At 34.5% G+C, this 14,930-nt stretch overlaps 1 protein-coding gene across 1 annotated transcript in view; it reads right to left on the bottom strand.

Annotated features, from left to right (window-relative positions):
- LOC106720335 (ecdysone receptor) overlaps positions 1 to 12,968 on the bottom strand; it is a 179,268-nt gene extending 166,300 nt beyond the window's left edge. Inside the window, exon 1 of the mRNA XM_014514977.2 lies at positions 12,790 to 12,968. The gene's annotated coding sequence lies outside the window, so the exon portion shown is untranslated. The remainder of the gene's footprint in view (positions 1 to 12,789) is intronic.
- Positions 12,969 to 14,930: the final 1,962 nt, after the last annotated feature.

A 14,930-nucleotide genomic window follows, 5' to 3' on the forward strand; every position in this document is an offset into this window, starting at 1 on the left:
ATATATATAGATAACTCCAGAAATACTTCAAAATAAAACGAAAATCATACTTGACATGAAGCACATGTAGGTTCGCAAATTGAAGTCAGTTCTTTTCTTTTTTTTAGGTTTTGTTAAATGAATTAAATCACCCCTGTTTCTTTTTTGGATCAATTTGAATTGATTAGTCTCTTTACAGACGTCAATAGAAAATAATTTCAAATGTAAATGTAGGTATAGGCAAGATGAGCGCTTGTTGTCATGAATCCTTCGATTTGTCACGCGTCAGCACTTGTATTTTCACCCGAAGGAACCCTTCAGTATCCATCGTTTAATCCATCCGCTGGGGAAATCAGGGCATATTCGCTTATCTCATTTCATTAGATCAGTGCTCCTCGCGTGGTCGACGACAAGGGCACCAAAGATATAAAGGCCCTGGGGAAATTGGGGCTTCGAACTGGCGATAAATTCAAGGTGAATTCATATTATAAAACAATTGATATTTTCCGTATTACATTAATGAAGTGGGAAATATAAAAAAAATCGCTTTTGTATATATAAAGTAATGAAGGAGGATGGAAAAGGTTGATTTTTGACCATAAGAGACTTCTCTTGCATTATTTTGCAACTACACATAAGGATATTTTCTTTATATTACTTGTACTTTGGATTTTTACTTCATAAAGAAGCGAATAATTCTCTACAGTGTCATCAATCTTACAAAAAACGCTGATTCGCTTGTTAACTAGTCTGAGCGCCATTATCTTTTTTTTTGACTTTGCCTCATAACTAAATTGAATCCCTTTTAGCTGATTTCTTTAGAAAACTTTTTAAAGTCTAATGCCAAGGATAACATTTAAGAGTAACGTTCATCCATCCAATTCAATTAGAAAAGAAAATTGTAGTTGTAGCGCAGCGAAGGTTCTTATTCAAACAACCCTTTGCCGGGAGCAGAACAATGCAGTTCATTAAAATAATCCAGAGCTGCTTGCACCGAGTTGAAACCGAGACTCTAAGCAGAAATTATTATACTTAACCACTATTTGTGCAAGAAATTGCTTGGATTGGTGTGTTTGGTTTCGTTTATTAAAGTTTTTGGGCTTATTAAAGCTTTGCTTTTTATATTAGCTTTTCTGTAAGTATTATTAAAGTCTAAAAGCGCCATAAAGAAAATGATACATACTTAACAGGATGTCGAAACTGTTGAAAAGTAGACATACTCGCAGACAAGTACTTTATTATAATAAGATAAAAAGTGAAATGAGATATCAAAGTTTTCCAACGTGACAAATTTAATACACTTTCACCAAACTTATGTAGTTACCGAGCATAACAAGTCTCAAAGTTTCGCTGTCGTGGAATCTTGCCAAGAATCTACACATCGAATGGTGCACGTAGTTACCTTGCGAGGTGATCTGATGCGAGGCGACTTGTGAGATTACATGCGCCAACTCGATTTAGTTGTGAGACAAGGCGCGCTCCGCGGTAGCGAATGCGACTCACGTTCGCCAGATACTCTGTAAGCTGAAACGTACCAAGCTTACGAGCTATACGAAAAATATAAACAGGATAAAAGTGAAACCTTATCTCACCTTAGTAAGTGTGAAGACTAAGATTTAGTATACTCGGGGATTTCATAATAGTAAAATTGAATGATATATGATAGATACGAGTATAAAAAAAACTTTTGTCTCGCATCATAATTATACAGTATGCTGATGGCCTACCACGAATGTTGCGACAAGCGCCGTCGTATCGTCATCGTTGATTGTAAAATTTGTATGAGATTTTTGGTGCACTTTATGCCTGATGCACAAATTTTGTCGATGACGATATTCGTGCTTCACCCTCAGATCTTTAAAGTATTGTTCATAAGTAACGCAATATTATTCTTATTTTTACCAAATTTATGCACATCCTTATTCCATTACTAACTTTCTAAAATTTCGAACATGGTATATGGAATATAACCATTCTCATACTTCATTTAAAAATCAAACAAAAGATCGCTCTTGTTAACACCTTGTCACACTGACAGTTTAATAACCCCATTATTTAAAATCAAATGTAGCAATCTGTGATATTGTGAGAAGTGCAAGAGGAAACGATGTCATGTCTGGCCGTAGGGCGTTTTGCATTTCACCGGCGTACTCAGTTAATTAGAAGGAAACTTTCGCTAGTAGTGATATAAGTTCTATTAAAACTACGCGCCGGAGATTCATACTTTCATCTCGAGTCTGGCCAGTGTTGAACTTTCATCTGATTTGCGGCTTCAATGTTTGCCGCAATGAGAACAAGCGTACTATACTTACAATTCACTTTCGTTTGTTATGTTCCCACTTTACTATTGACAAGGATATACTTTAACGTAAGTTTTGATTACGTCAACGAGACATACGTGCAAAAACATATTGCCTGCTCTCTTACTCTTACTCTCTTCATTGATATAAAGTCTGCTCAAGTTAAGATGTACGATTCGACAGGGGAAAACCGCAGTGAACTTAAATGTAGAGAGAAATGAATCATCAGAAGTTATGCCTAGCTTACATTATGCAAGTACAGTAGAATGGTAGCGCTGGCTTGGCATAGACTGTATGGGTTCACTAGCGCAAGTAAGTGTTTACATTATTCCAGTTGTATGCCAGCGCTGATTTTGAGCGCTACTGGTCTACCATACTAGCATAATATCAATCAGGCATAAGATACCGTAATTGCTGTAAAGTATTGATGTTGCGGTAAAATATTCATTAAAACTTGTAAACTTAAACACACATAAAGTAACAGCAATGATCGAATATATGTATGCATGTAAAATACATATAAATAAAATATTATTTTATACATAAACAAAACATCGGAAGGAAAAGATAACACGAAACATGTTGTCCCAAACAGCGGTGATTAATATGCGCACAAGATCATGGGGTCATTGCTCCCGCTGCATCGGTCGCTAATCTAACTCTGCGTTATTCATATGCAGTTTTCAATATATTCTTAGGAAATAAGAAATAGAATTATGAGTCACGCGTCTTTAGCCAAGGACTTTGCTACGGCTCGCGCGTGCAGTGCAATGGGCACGGCTTGTTATTTTTGCGGCGAAATATATTACGACATGTTGTACCGCAGAGCGCCGGCCGTGCCAAGGCTGGCTCTATGCAATAAACTCATATGAATTAGATGTGATTACCCTCTCATAAAAGTGACCGCACCCGCCGCACCTATACATCAAGTTACGATGAAAATACAAGATTTCTGTCCAAAAAGTACAAGTTAGATTCTGTCAAGTTGTCAAATTGTTATTTAAAGATATCTTATTTAGAGTGATGCAGATATTTTTTAAAGTATATGTATATTTTTTAGGTTTTGGAGGTTTATTCGGATAACTCAATAGATGTCGATTTAGGTTAGTTATTGGAACGAAGTTCCTTATCGCGCGTTGTGACAGGGGGCTAGACGGAAAAAATTCTTACGAAAAGTTGTCACGACACTTTTTGCTATACATGGCAACGACGTGACAATACATAACGAAAATTCATAGAAATAAAATGTACTTCTTGTGAAGACTTAAGTTTTTTATTCATAGAATAAACATTGGTTCCTTCACTAATTAATTGTAAGGAACTTCGTTCCATCCGGGTGTCCCTTGACACCTCTCAAGTTTTTTATACTAAGCAAGTGGTTTGTAATTTTCACACTGGAAAGCGTTTTATATGTTTGTTTATAACAGTTATTTGGTGAGCGAATTCGAGAATTAACTTCCAATATCGAATTCTGACGGATGGACGAATTTGCGGGCAGCGAGGCGATAACTGGCTAGCTGGGCGACCGACCGTGAATGTCACAAAGTTATCCACTGCCACCGCGACTGCTGTAGTTATTCTCGCTTTAATTAAACATTCTGCCAAACGTTGTTCAAATATTTTCTACATTCGGACATATTTCATATTTCATTTCGATGTATCAAACGCCAAACAATAACTATGTCATTGTGTTATTTTTTACAGATATGTATTGTATTTTAAATCAAGAAGCGACCATTGAATGTAAATTAAAAATAGCGTTAATAGTAAAATTGTGTACTTGAAGTCATAAATTTTATACTTGTACGAGTAAGTCCCATTTCGCTATAAAATACAAATTTTGTTAGTTCGAAATAAATCATTTTTTAACATTGAAAAGTAACATATTCATAACATCGAGATGAGATTTGTGGAGATTCTAAGCCATGGCAAACCTACTGATTGCCCTAAACCACTTTTTACATCCAAACATAAAACCAAGGCCGGTTTTAGTATTTTCGGCGCCCTGACCGAGATTTTTCCGGCGCCCTCTTTTTTGTGGTGTCGGGGAAATCTTCCAAAGATAGGGTACCTTGGGGGACACAGCAGGCGCCCTTTTATATCCGACTATGGCGCCTACGGCGCTCCTACCTAACATGACCCTACCCTAACGCCGCTACTGTATAGAACAAACGCACAATTATTTGTTCCTATTCCGAGTCTGGTGTGTTTCCTGCGATAGAGAAATCTAATAGAATAGAGTAGGTCACCTGATATTGAATTATCATTTCTGTCCTTATACATACTTAACTGTAAAGAGGATCGTGGCTAGGATAAGGTATTTGGACTGACTTAAAAATTCGGCAGTCCTTTATCAAGAATTTACCAGACCTTCCTCTTCATTCGTCTAATGCCAACGTGTAAGAGAATATTGAATAAATAAACTCTAATTTGATTGGATAGAATTGGAAAGGATAAGCAAATAATTTCCACTAAGCCGAGATTTACTCGAAAATCCTTATTCGATACGACCGTATTTTACATTAATGTAGCTACTTGAACTGATAACGAGAATTCGTATTGACACATCTCCGATTTCTGTCCGGACCGTACTCTTGTCGCGAATTGAATAAACCTATATAGATGTTAACGGTCGAATAAGCATATAACTTATTTTCACTTTATTATTAACACGTCCTTTTCGACTCTGTGATGTACGGTGTCATTGACACGAAAATACTTCATTATGTTTAGGAATGTTATATAGGAATGTTATATATATATATATATATATATATATATATATATATATATATATATATATATATATATATATATATATATATATTTTAAATGTAGTGTCTGTAACTAATATCAAAACAAAACATTGTAACTACTAACATTAACTTTTAACATTTTTGTCTATCTGTCTATCTGCTTTACTGTCTGTCTGTCTTTCTGTATGGTCGAAAGGCCGCGTTTGGTTCGGGTAACCTCTAGAACGACTTTCACAGGACTTAGACTGAAGGTAGCTAATGGCGGGCTAACGCGGGCGTATTGTTGGCTTTTCTTAAATTCTTTTTTTTATCCATGACTAAGTTGCTAGCGACCGCTAATATTAAATACAATTTGACAGTGACAAATTAGGTTATTAACATCTTTATAGTTTGCACTTCAGACTTACACACTACACTTGTTTCTCAGCTATATTATAGTTCAGTTACATTGTAAAAAACCTCTTCAGGGTAATTGGTATAGTCAGTTATAAAGTGCTATTGTTCCGTATTTGAATGCAGCTCATTTCAATAAAGGAAATAATTATGTAAATACTTAGCCGTAATCTTACAAATAAAAGTCTCCGTTGACTGATTTTATCATAATCAAAAAGACAGATTTAAAATTAAAATCATCTTTTCTTAAAACATCTTTGACATTGAATTATAGCAGGTGACTCAAAGACGATAGCCGAATGGCCTTACAAGTCCGTAATACTTCAAAGACAGGGTTCGTCTGTTTAATTGCCCGTCAGAACAAATATTTGTTTAATACACAGGTGTTTGAGGCTGGTTTAGGAGGTGACCAATAGCGAGATGCATTATTTAATCTTTAATTTAAGACATTAAAAACATCTGCGTAAAAATGAACAGAAATTTATTTTGGACAACTTGAAGTACTAATCAGTACATTAAATCAACTTTTTATACCCAAATACCCAAAATCATACCAAAATATACCCAAATATAAATATAAATCAAGAAGTAAATCGAACAAAAACAAAAGACAGCAGCAATAATTTCATTAAAAAACCAATGTCGATAAATATTGAAGAAACAACCACAACGACAATAATCAACTACTACTAAAAAAAGCTACTACCGAAACATCTTTACAAAAAATACTGTCATCGCAGTTTTCTCAAATAGAAGAAGCGAGATGACTATATGTTTTCATGTGAAACTTTTGGGAGTGGAAACCTATGTTAAACTGCCTCGTTTCGAGACCCACTAGGTGGAAAATTATGAGACGATCCCGCTACTAATGAAGAAGTTTGCTCGTTTCATATTTACACACGTGCGAGCATACCACGTCTCTCACATTTTCCGCTACGTGAATGTAATTTGATATCGGTTCGGTCTCGTACATTGAAGTACAAGTTCAAACGCTAATAGACAATTTACAAATAAGTCGCGTACTTTGCTATATCAAAGTAAATATGACATTATGTTCATTTGAAAGCTACTTAAAATTATTATAAGCAGTGGACCATAAGTTATAAGATGATCAAATATTCCATTTAAATATGTACTTTAATAATGGTACTGTTTCTGATAAAAGTGAAAAATTTAATATGAAGACTAGTCCTTAAAGTTTCTTTTCTGGGCCTTCTCGTATCAAAATAACAGAATTATTTCTAGGGCCACGAAGTTCATCCGAAACAGCAGTATAAATTCAATATGTATTTGATGTAAACTTAAGAAAAAATTAATATTATTTCGAAATCTATAAAGTACGCATTACCTACTATGCGTTGTATAGTAGTGCCTATGTTTTTTGATACTTTATCAAGACAATTATTCGAACGATTAACAACAATTTAACTTGTAAAAGATCAAAGGTCAATAAATATAACAAACTCCTTGATTACTGTTTGTTTCGTAACTCGGCATCCGTCAATTAAACACCAAATTGCTTTTGCCTTTTACCTTAACAAGTAATAAACCAATAATCGTGATTCTTAATTAAGTCCTACCTTAAATAAACTTAATTACGTTTTTGATGTTTATAAGAACTCATCAAATGTTGTTATAAAGAAAACATACTATATTTTTTTGTTTAAATAAAGTTATTTCTTGAAACAGTATAATATATTTTTTTAACTAATAAAAAACATTTTTTTTTGGTAATAAAATTAAAATGAAATTTGAAAATATTGTGATGAAATCTGAAAAATACATCTCACAAAAACAGTCATTACTTTCAGAATCATAGACTTATTCTAGTTTCTCCAGATTTCGAGGTTTGGGTGTGCAATCGCTAGATTATCTCGAATGTCGAAACTACTTGTCTCACTCCTAGGAAATATCAATTTAACGCTACATCGTTACTGAGTGAAAATATTATTTTTTATTAATAAAACCAATAAAGAAAATAATCAGTTCTGCAAATGTGAATTAAGTACTCAGACCTCTCCTTCACGTCTTTATGCACACATTTTCACGATGAAGTTACGAAACTCTTAAATTATTTAAAAACATCGTTCATCAAAATTGTCAATTTTAATTTACATAAATTATAGCGGATTTTGCGTTCAAAAGCCGTTCGTAATTTGTCTGTGACTTAAGCTCTTTGACACAACGTGTAAAAATTTCTTCTGCCTCAAGACTAATTTGCTTTGTGTAACATTAATTCATTATAACATATGTACACAAATGATAATTTAAAATAGCTCGCAGGTGGTTTGAGGGCGTTACGGGACGGGGCATGACCCGGTCATTGCAACTGGGTCACCGCTACCCCGTGCAGCCTGGCCCGGCCCAGGCATACGTCAATTACAGCTTCGATTAATGCATGAAACTCACAATGCCACTATGTTATGTTGCGAACTATTTAAATGAATAAAGCTTTGCTTATGTATATTGTATATGTTAAAAATGATAGAGGTAAGATTTCGGAACAGCATTTAATGGAAGATGTGTTAATAAATGGTTGCTGTTCTCAATTCGTCTTGATGTGTTTTGCTGTTAATTTCTAAAGGTAGCGGTGACTTTATATCAGGTGACATGGTTATTCCTTGCCCAGATTATTTCTATTTTTATCATAATAAAGAGAAGTCATTTAACAGTGTTCGGATAAATTATCAACAAAAATTTCATAGAACCATCCTACGAAAAAAGTTACATATCTTAAGATATGACACATGTAACACATTTCTTTGGATAGGTCGATTTTATAATTGAAAAATAGATCCTTATACATCGCGTCATTGGCAAGGGGCTGCAGCGGCAATGTAGCGGCCGCACACAGGGTCAACTCTGGTGCGCCCTTTACACAACCGACTTAATTAATCATTGTTCTATTTACAGCACACGCGGTGATGCCGTGTAACTGAACTCTTGTGGCAGTGAAAATGTACGATACTAAGAATGCGCAAGCTGCAATAAAAGCTACATAACAAATTGTTTTTTTTAACATTGAACTGATAATAAAGACCATATATCTTACTAATGTTATAAATGCGAATGTTTAGGTAGATGGATGGATGTTTGTTTGAAGGTATCTCCGAAACGGCTCAACGGATCTCGAAGAAATTTGGTTAGATTATAGTCTGGAAGAACACGTAGGATACCTATTGTGTTTTCTATTAATTCCGCGCGGACGGAGTCAGCTAGTGTAAAATATATTGCGAAATTAACATACTCAATATATTCTTAGATTTTTTTTTCATTGAAGAATCACTCTTTGTACATCCCAATTAGAAATATCACTTTAAAGGCAGGATAATTGTATATAGAGTTAGTTGTTAACAAGGATTTCGGAATATTTATTAAACGAATTCTGTGAAACAACAGATTGATGACTATAAAAATTAAAACATCTACATCATTAACTACATAAAATATAACATCATGTTATGTTAAAAATAAAATATCAGTGGTAGCAACACACCAATCTACTGCCACACAATTCCATTAACAGGATACGACCTCATACTGCAACCGATACCGCCCTTCCGCCATAAACAATTGACCGATCTAAATAATTATGTACATAATAGTATTGTAGTAGTTAGTAGTAATTACTTTCAATAATACAGCAACTAGAATTAGTCTCATCCGGGCCCGATTATGAACAACATATGAAACCTGCAAATACAAAATTGAAAAACATCTAAGAATTTAGAAAAATCTTGTAAATGGTATTTTAAAATTTTTTTAAAATTATCAATTTAAATATTGTCTGTTTTGTAATATGATATGTTTTTTCGTTTGTCTAAATCACATTATGAAACAAAAAAAGTAAGATCATTGACAATTAAAAAGTTATGTAATGAAGAAACTAAAAATGTTATAAACAAGTAAATAAAGCAAAACATTACTAATGCTCAGAGTCATTATCTAACTACGAGTAAAATTAAAACTAGACGTTACTCCTAGATGACTAACAGGTATCTCTAGCATCCGAAATAGAGCTAGCGAATTAAATGCATCATCCGTCTTCAAAGCGCACAAACAAAAAGGTCAGAAGCCGACGACCCAGTTTTCCGGCGGCAAAGGTCACGCAGCCGTCGGCCCGGGAAACGCACGATAACGTTGGCACGTTGGCAATGCAACGCACGCGAATCTACACCGAGTTACGCAATTCAATGCAACGGGACACGCAATCTCCGATATTGGGAATTTGATCCATGTTCAAAATTAAAGAGATACCACCATCGTATTAGTTTATTTATTTTTTAGTTCCAAGTAACTACTGGACCTCAACAAACTTAATGTGAAAGTTTTGATTACCTCTGCGGTTGTCACGATATGAATTATTCATCGTTTGCAATCTACAAACTTATTAATTTTGTTGCTAATTTTCTTGTACAAAAATAAGTGGGCTATTTGTTTTTATGAGAGTAAGGAGCAAATCTTGAAATTCACATCACCCTAAACACTTTTAAATATAATTTTGTGGATATACGAGTAACATCCTTGTTAATCCCTTAGTTGACTGTTACCTAATGTTTGTTCTTTAGCAGAAATACATTAACCAACGAAGTTAAAAATCTAGAAAAGGTAGAAAAGGTTCTTGGTTCAAAAAAGTAATCATCACAATATCTCAAGAATAGCATAATGTGCAATTGTACAAAAGTGTATACCAATATCTATACTGTTAATAAAATTGGAGTGTCTGGATGAAATACCGAAAAATAATCATATTTCGTGCATATTTGTTTCACTTAGAACTAATTGATAATAATTTTTGTCTTACTATTTGTCTGTCAGCAAGCCGCAATTGTTTCAGATTATGTCTCAAACGGTTAGACCGATTTTAATGGGACTTTCATTAGAAGGTAGCTGGTGTATGGACAAGCTATAGACTACTTTTTAAATTCTGCTATTATGCATGCTTTTTAATTATGCATATTAACTACGCGTGCTGCAGTCACGTCGCTTGCATAACTTCGCACAATAAACACACTGATCAAAACACATTACTGCGCGGAGTCGACCGCACTGATTGTGTTTTACGATTGCCCTCAATAATTTGATTTACAGACAAACAAGACAGTGCAAACACGTTACTGTTTCTCTGCCAAGTGTCACGCGAATAAAGTTACTGCAAAACAAGTGTCGGGACTCGGCCTGGGTCATTCAAGTTAACCTCGATGATAAAAAGCTCCGCTGTTATTTGGTAGCACGTCGAACAGTATTGTGACATGCTTGATATCTAGTCTATATATAATTCAATTAACATACTATGTAGTACGCTTTATAAAGAAAGGCCCTTAGGCGCTTCCATGTAATCTTCGTCACAAATTACATATGGTTTATAATACTTCTTATTATGTTTCAAGAGAATTACGTCATAGACTAAATAAAAGAAATCACAGAATGTGTCTATTCAGTAATGGCGAAACAGTGAATCCTAATATTATATTTCTTCATTACGTCATAAACTGGTAGATATAATTCACACTAGGGTCGTTATCAAAACTAGTTCCAGCGTCATTCGTTGAAGTAATTAAAAATCATTAGACAGGAATTTACAGACGTTCATAATTCACTCGCACGATATTCCCTATGCAGAATTCCCGGGCGCGTTTACGACGTCAGCCGAGAGACCAGCGCCTGTACAATAAAACAACTTGAGGAGTCCTCATTATGCTGGTTACTTGCGACTGAAGGAATTGGAAGTTAAATGCGCTAAGCTCTAATATTATTCAATTACGTATATAATGCATGCTCAAAAAAATATATGCATTAAATTGTCGCAACTTATAAATCTAACTTCTTGAACCAATTTGACAATCGCTTTTGTCTGAAAGTATCAGACAAAAGCGATTGTCAAAATAAAGTTAAAGTACTAAACATATTTTCATATAGTTTTGTTTACATGGAAGCATAATTCAGTAATAATTTATGCGCATTTGCTTAATAAATATAAACGCCATCTATTAGTTTGCAGTGTAATTAAACTTACCAGAAAAAATATCTCATTTGAATATTGGTATCTAAGCTTTATAAAGCAAATAGTATTTTAATTCTAATAAATGAAGGGAATCGTGCTTGGAGCGGCATGATAATGAGCAGAGATAGCGGGTACGAGAGCTGGCTAATTAATCAGAGCCACAGCGAGGTGTCGACCTACGCGCCCTGACGTAGCTTTATGTCTTACAAGAGGTCCGCTCTCTCAACTATACCTAAGGGCAGTCATACACCAACTGCTTCAAGAAGACCGTAAACACAGTCAAGGTATTTCATTTCCTACTCGTTTCAGAATAATGTCATTTGACACTTACATTTTTTCGCAATTATAGGCTTCCGATTAATGATTCTTTTGTCCTCGTGGAGTTTTTTGGACCTATTTTGACATTGTGTCAAGGAAACGATGATATAGATTATAGACTGACAAGGATATCTGAACCGGTGAGCACAGGTCAAACTAAACTATATCAGCTCACAAACGCCCCCCTGTCAAAATATATTATGTGCCATTAGTTGTTTATTAAGGCCCTTCGTACACAAGGCAACGTAAAACTTCGAAACTAATATTGTAGCCTAGTGTGGCGAGAGTCGCGTTGCGTGCGCTTCATAGACACAATGTTGAATTGTCAACGCGAGTTCTGTATTCGGTTATTTCAGGCATTGGGACTACATGTCAACTCGATTTGCTCCGCCATCTTGTAAATAACGGCGACTTTTTTGCGACGATCTTGACAAATATGTTGCGAGCTTTGGTGATGACAGATAGAAATGTTGACGACGCGTGCCTGTGTACAAACCTCTATTATTCTATGACATTATATTGTCGATTTAAATCGACTATAAATCGCCAAGTTTCGAAATTTAACATCGCATTGTGTACAAAGGGCCTTAGTTATAAGATTGGACTGCATATTATGAGCGTTAATTTTCTTTTATTCTAGTCGTCTCTTATTAAATAAATTAACTATCAAAAATAAATAGGTAATAAACTTTACTGCTGTTAAATTAACTGTAATATTGAGCACAGGAAGAAGTTTATAGACCTCGTAGTTAAGTTTATTTTACGCTTAATTGACGTTCAAGTTCGCTTCGGTTCGTTCTCCAATATGAAGGTACATAATATTTTGTTATAAAAGTTAAAAGTTTTTTTTTATATTAAAAGTAGTAGACAAACAAAATATGTTTAAAAGTTATATGTTTATACTATGTTTAAAAGTTGAAATCATTGCGTAGTGACTAGTCATATAAATTATAAAGAAAAACATGTTAGATTAAAATGAATCTACCATATTATCAGAATATCAAATACCAATTTAAGTAAGCTTTTAAAAATAACTTACCTATCAGTTACCGGGGTAAACCCGGCATTTCTCTTGGCTGCTATGTCCTCCACTTTTCACACAATACTGTACCTCGTTCTCAAATATAATTACCCTATTTATTGCATTTGGCAGTAAAGTTGCACTTATTTCATAATAGCAGAGATATTGCTTATATAATATTCGTAAAGATTAACTCGCGCGTACACTTCTTCAGCCTCACTTAAACCTGAAACAAAAGAATGATATTATTAAAATGGGAACATTTAATTCAGCAAAATAGTACGTAGGCATTTAATTATTTTTGCAACTACATATTTGTAGCACAGCATATTCCGATTAGTAGCTTATTCCGATTATGGTTTGTTCACGATGATCGCTTGTAAAACGCAATTTCCCTTGAAATGCTATTTCTAATTTATTGTATAGTCATGCAAGGACTATTTGAAAATCACAGCATCTCTGGGATATAAGTTATACTTCCATGTTTGCTCTAAGAACTGAGCTGTATATGTTAAGTATATTGCAGTGAACAAGTCTTGATGCGTGTATCGTATGAAAAAATTCAAATTAAAAACAATAGTTTCGACCGCCGCGCGTACTCATATATCAACTGCACCAGTTTCGAAGAACCGACGTACAAATAAAAACGAACTATTTGTACCCCTGCCCTTGGGTAATAAATATACGACATAATAAACCGAATGCGCCCGCACTGGACGCAATCTTTTCCAAGTTCATACAAATGAATATAAGCTGTATTTAGTTTGTAATAAAGTATAAATTCGTTTAGTATCCTTGTGCAGTCGTTGCAATGAGTTAGCTAGACTGTTTGAATGTCAAACCAATGATCGACAGCGGCTGCTGCAGCGGTGCAATAAAAAAATAATTTATTCACGTCTGAGTAAATAAGATGATGGCTACGCAAATTGAAAATTTGGACTCCGCTTCTGCGGATGCCGAAACGTCGGCGTCAGAGACTGACTCGTAATAATCTTGATACTTGCTCATTTGAAATTCTTTAACTTTGTTACTGTAAAGTTGTGGACATGATTATTTGTATATGTACTTTTAGTAGCATTATAAATTTAAAATGTATAGAATTTTCTATATTAGAAGACAGCAATTTTACACGCAATTATATTAGGTTTATCCGAAAAATGCTCTGGTGAAAGTAACTACATATTTGTTTACATAATTAATGAAACCTATTTTTATAGTGCAACTTTTTTTATCATCTTTGGCGTTATTAAACTATTAAACAAGTTCACAACAGACCTTAAAACTTTATTACATTGTCTTAGAAAAAAATTAGAACATCTAAATCACGTACGAGCATTCAGAATCACGCAATAAAACACTTAGATTAGATTTATTGTGCAAACACGATTGTAAAGCTTTACGAATATTCAATGGAGCTGTTCTATTACCTATATCTAATATTAGTTGAACAAAAGCAGCAATATGTATGTTGCGATGTTGATTGTCAGCGGCTACGCGGCGAACGTTCTGAAGGTCGAGCTCGAGACGTAAATCTGGCGAGGCATTGAACTATGGAACGCAGCCGGAAGCCGAGGCCGATGACTGATGTGCGCTACCACATTTTTATAGGGCTGTATCAAGTGCGAAATCGCAAATCAATTTGATATTACATGTTATATTGTTAAATTTATAAATTATACATCGTTGTCAGCTGCTGTACGACGTCGAGAGGCTGCAGCCTTCTCTGTGTTAGAGGGGATTAGGCTTTCGTCAACCATGCAAGCTCTGTGAGGAATGGTTGACATGTAATGACCAGAATGAATACGCAATCCTGCTCACTTATGACCAATCCTTATTGTTTTTCAATAGCTTTTGCGATGCTATTTAACGTACTTTTGTAACACACATTGAATATTGAACGATTATCTAAAGGATTTTTAAGGTACGAATAGACTGCGACAGAAATTGCGACTTTATTATCTGTATTACAATTGTAGGGATGAATCAAGTTACCGTGCAACCAATGTTCATACAGAGTCATTTCGATGTATACATTGAGTATACCGTGTATAGTATTTTAGTCTACTTCTACCATTAAGAGGATTAATATTAAATGATATCCGAAGTGCTAGCCCTCGCCTTGTCGTAAAATGTTTAGCAAACATTTTACGTATTCATTG

This window comes from Papilio machaon, chromosome 4 (assembly GCF_912999745.1).
Source record: "Papilio machaon chromosome 4, ilPapMach1.1, whole genome shotgun sequence".
Lineage (NCBI taxonomy): Eukaryota > Metazoa > Arthropoda > Insecta > Lepidoptera > Papilionidae > Papilio > Papilio machaon.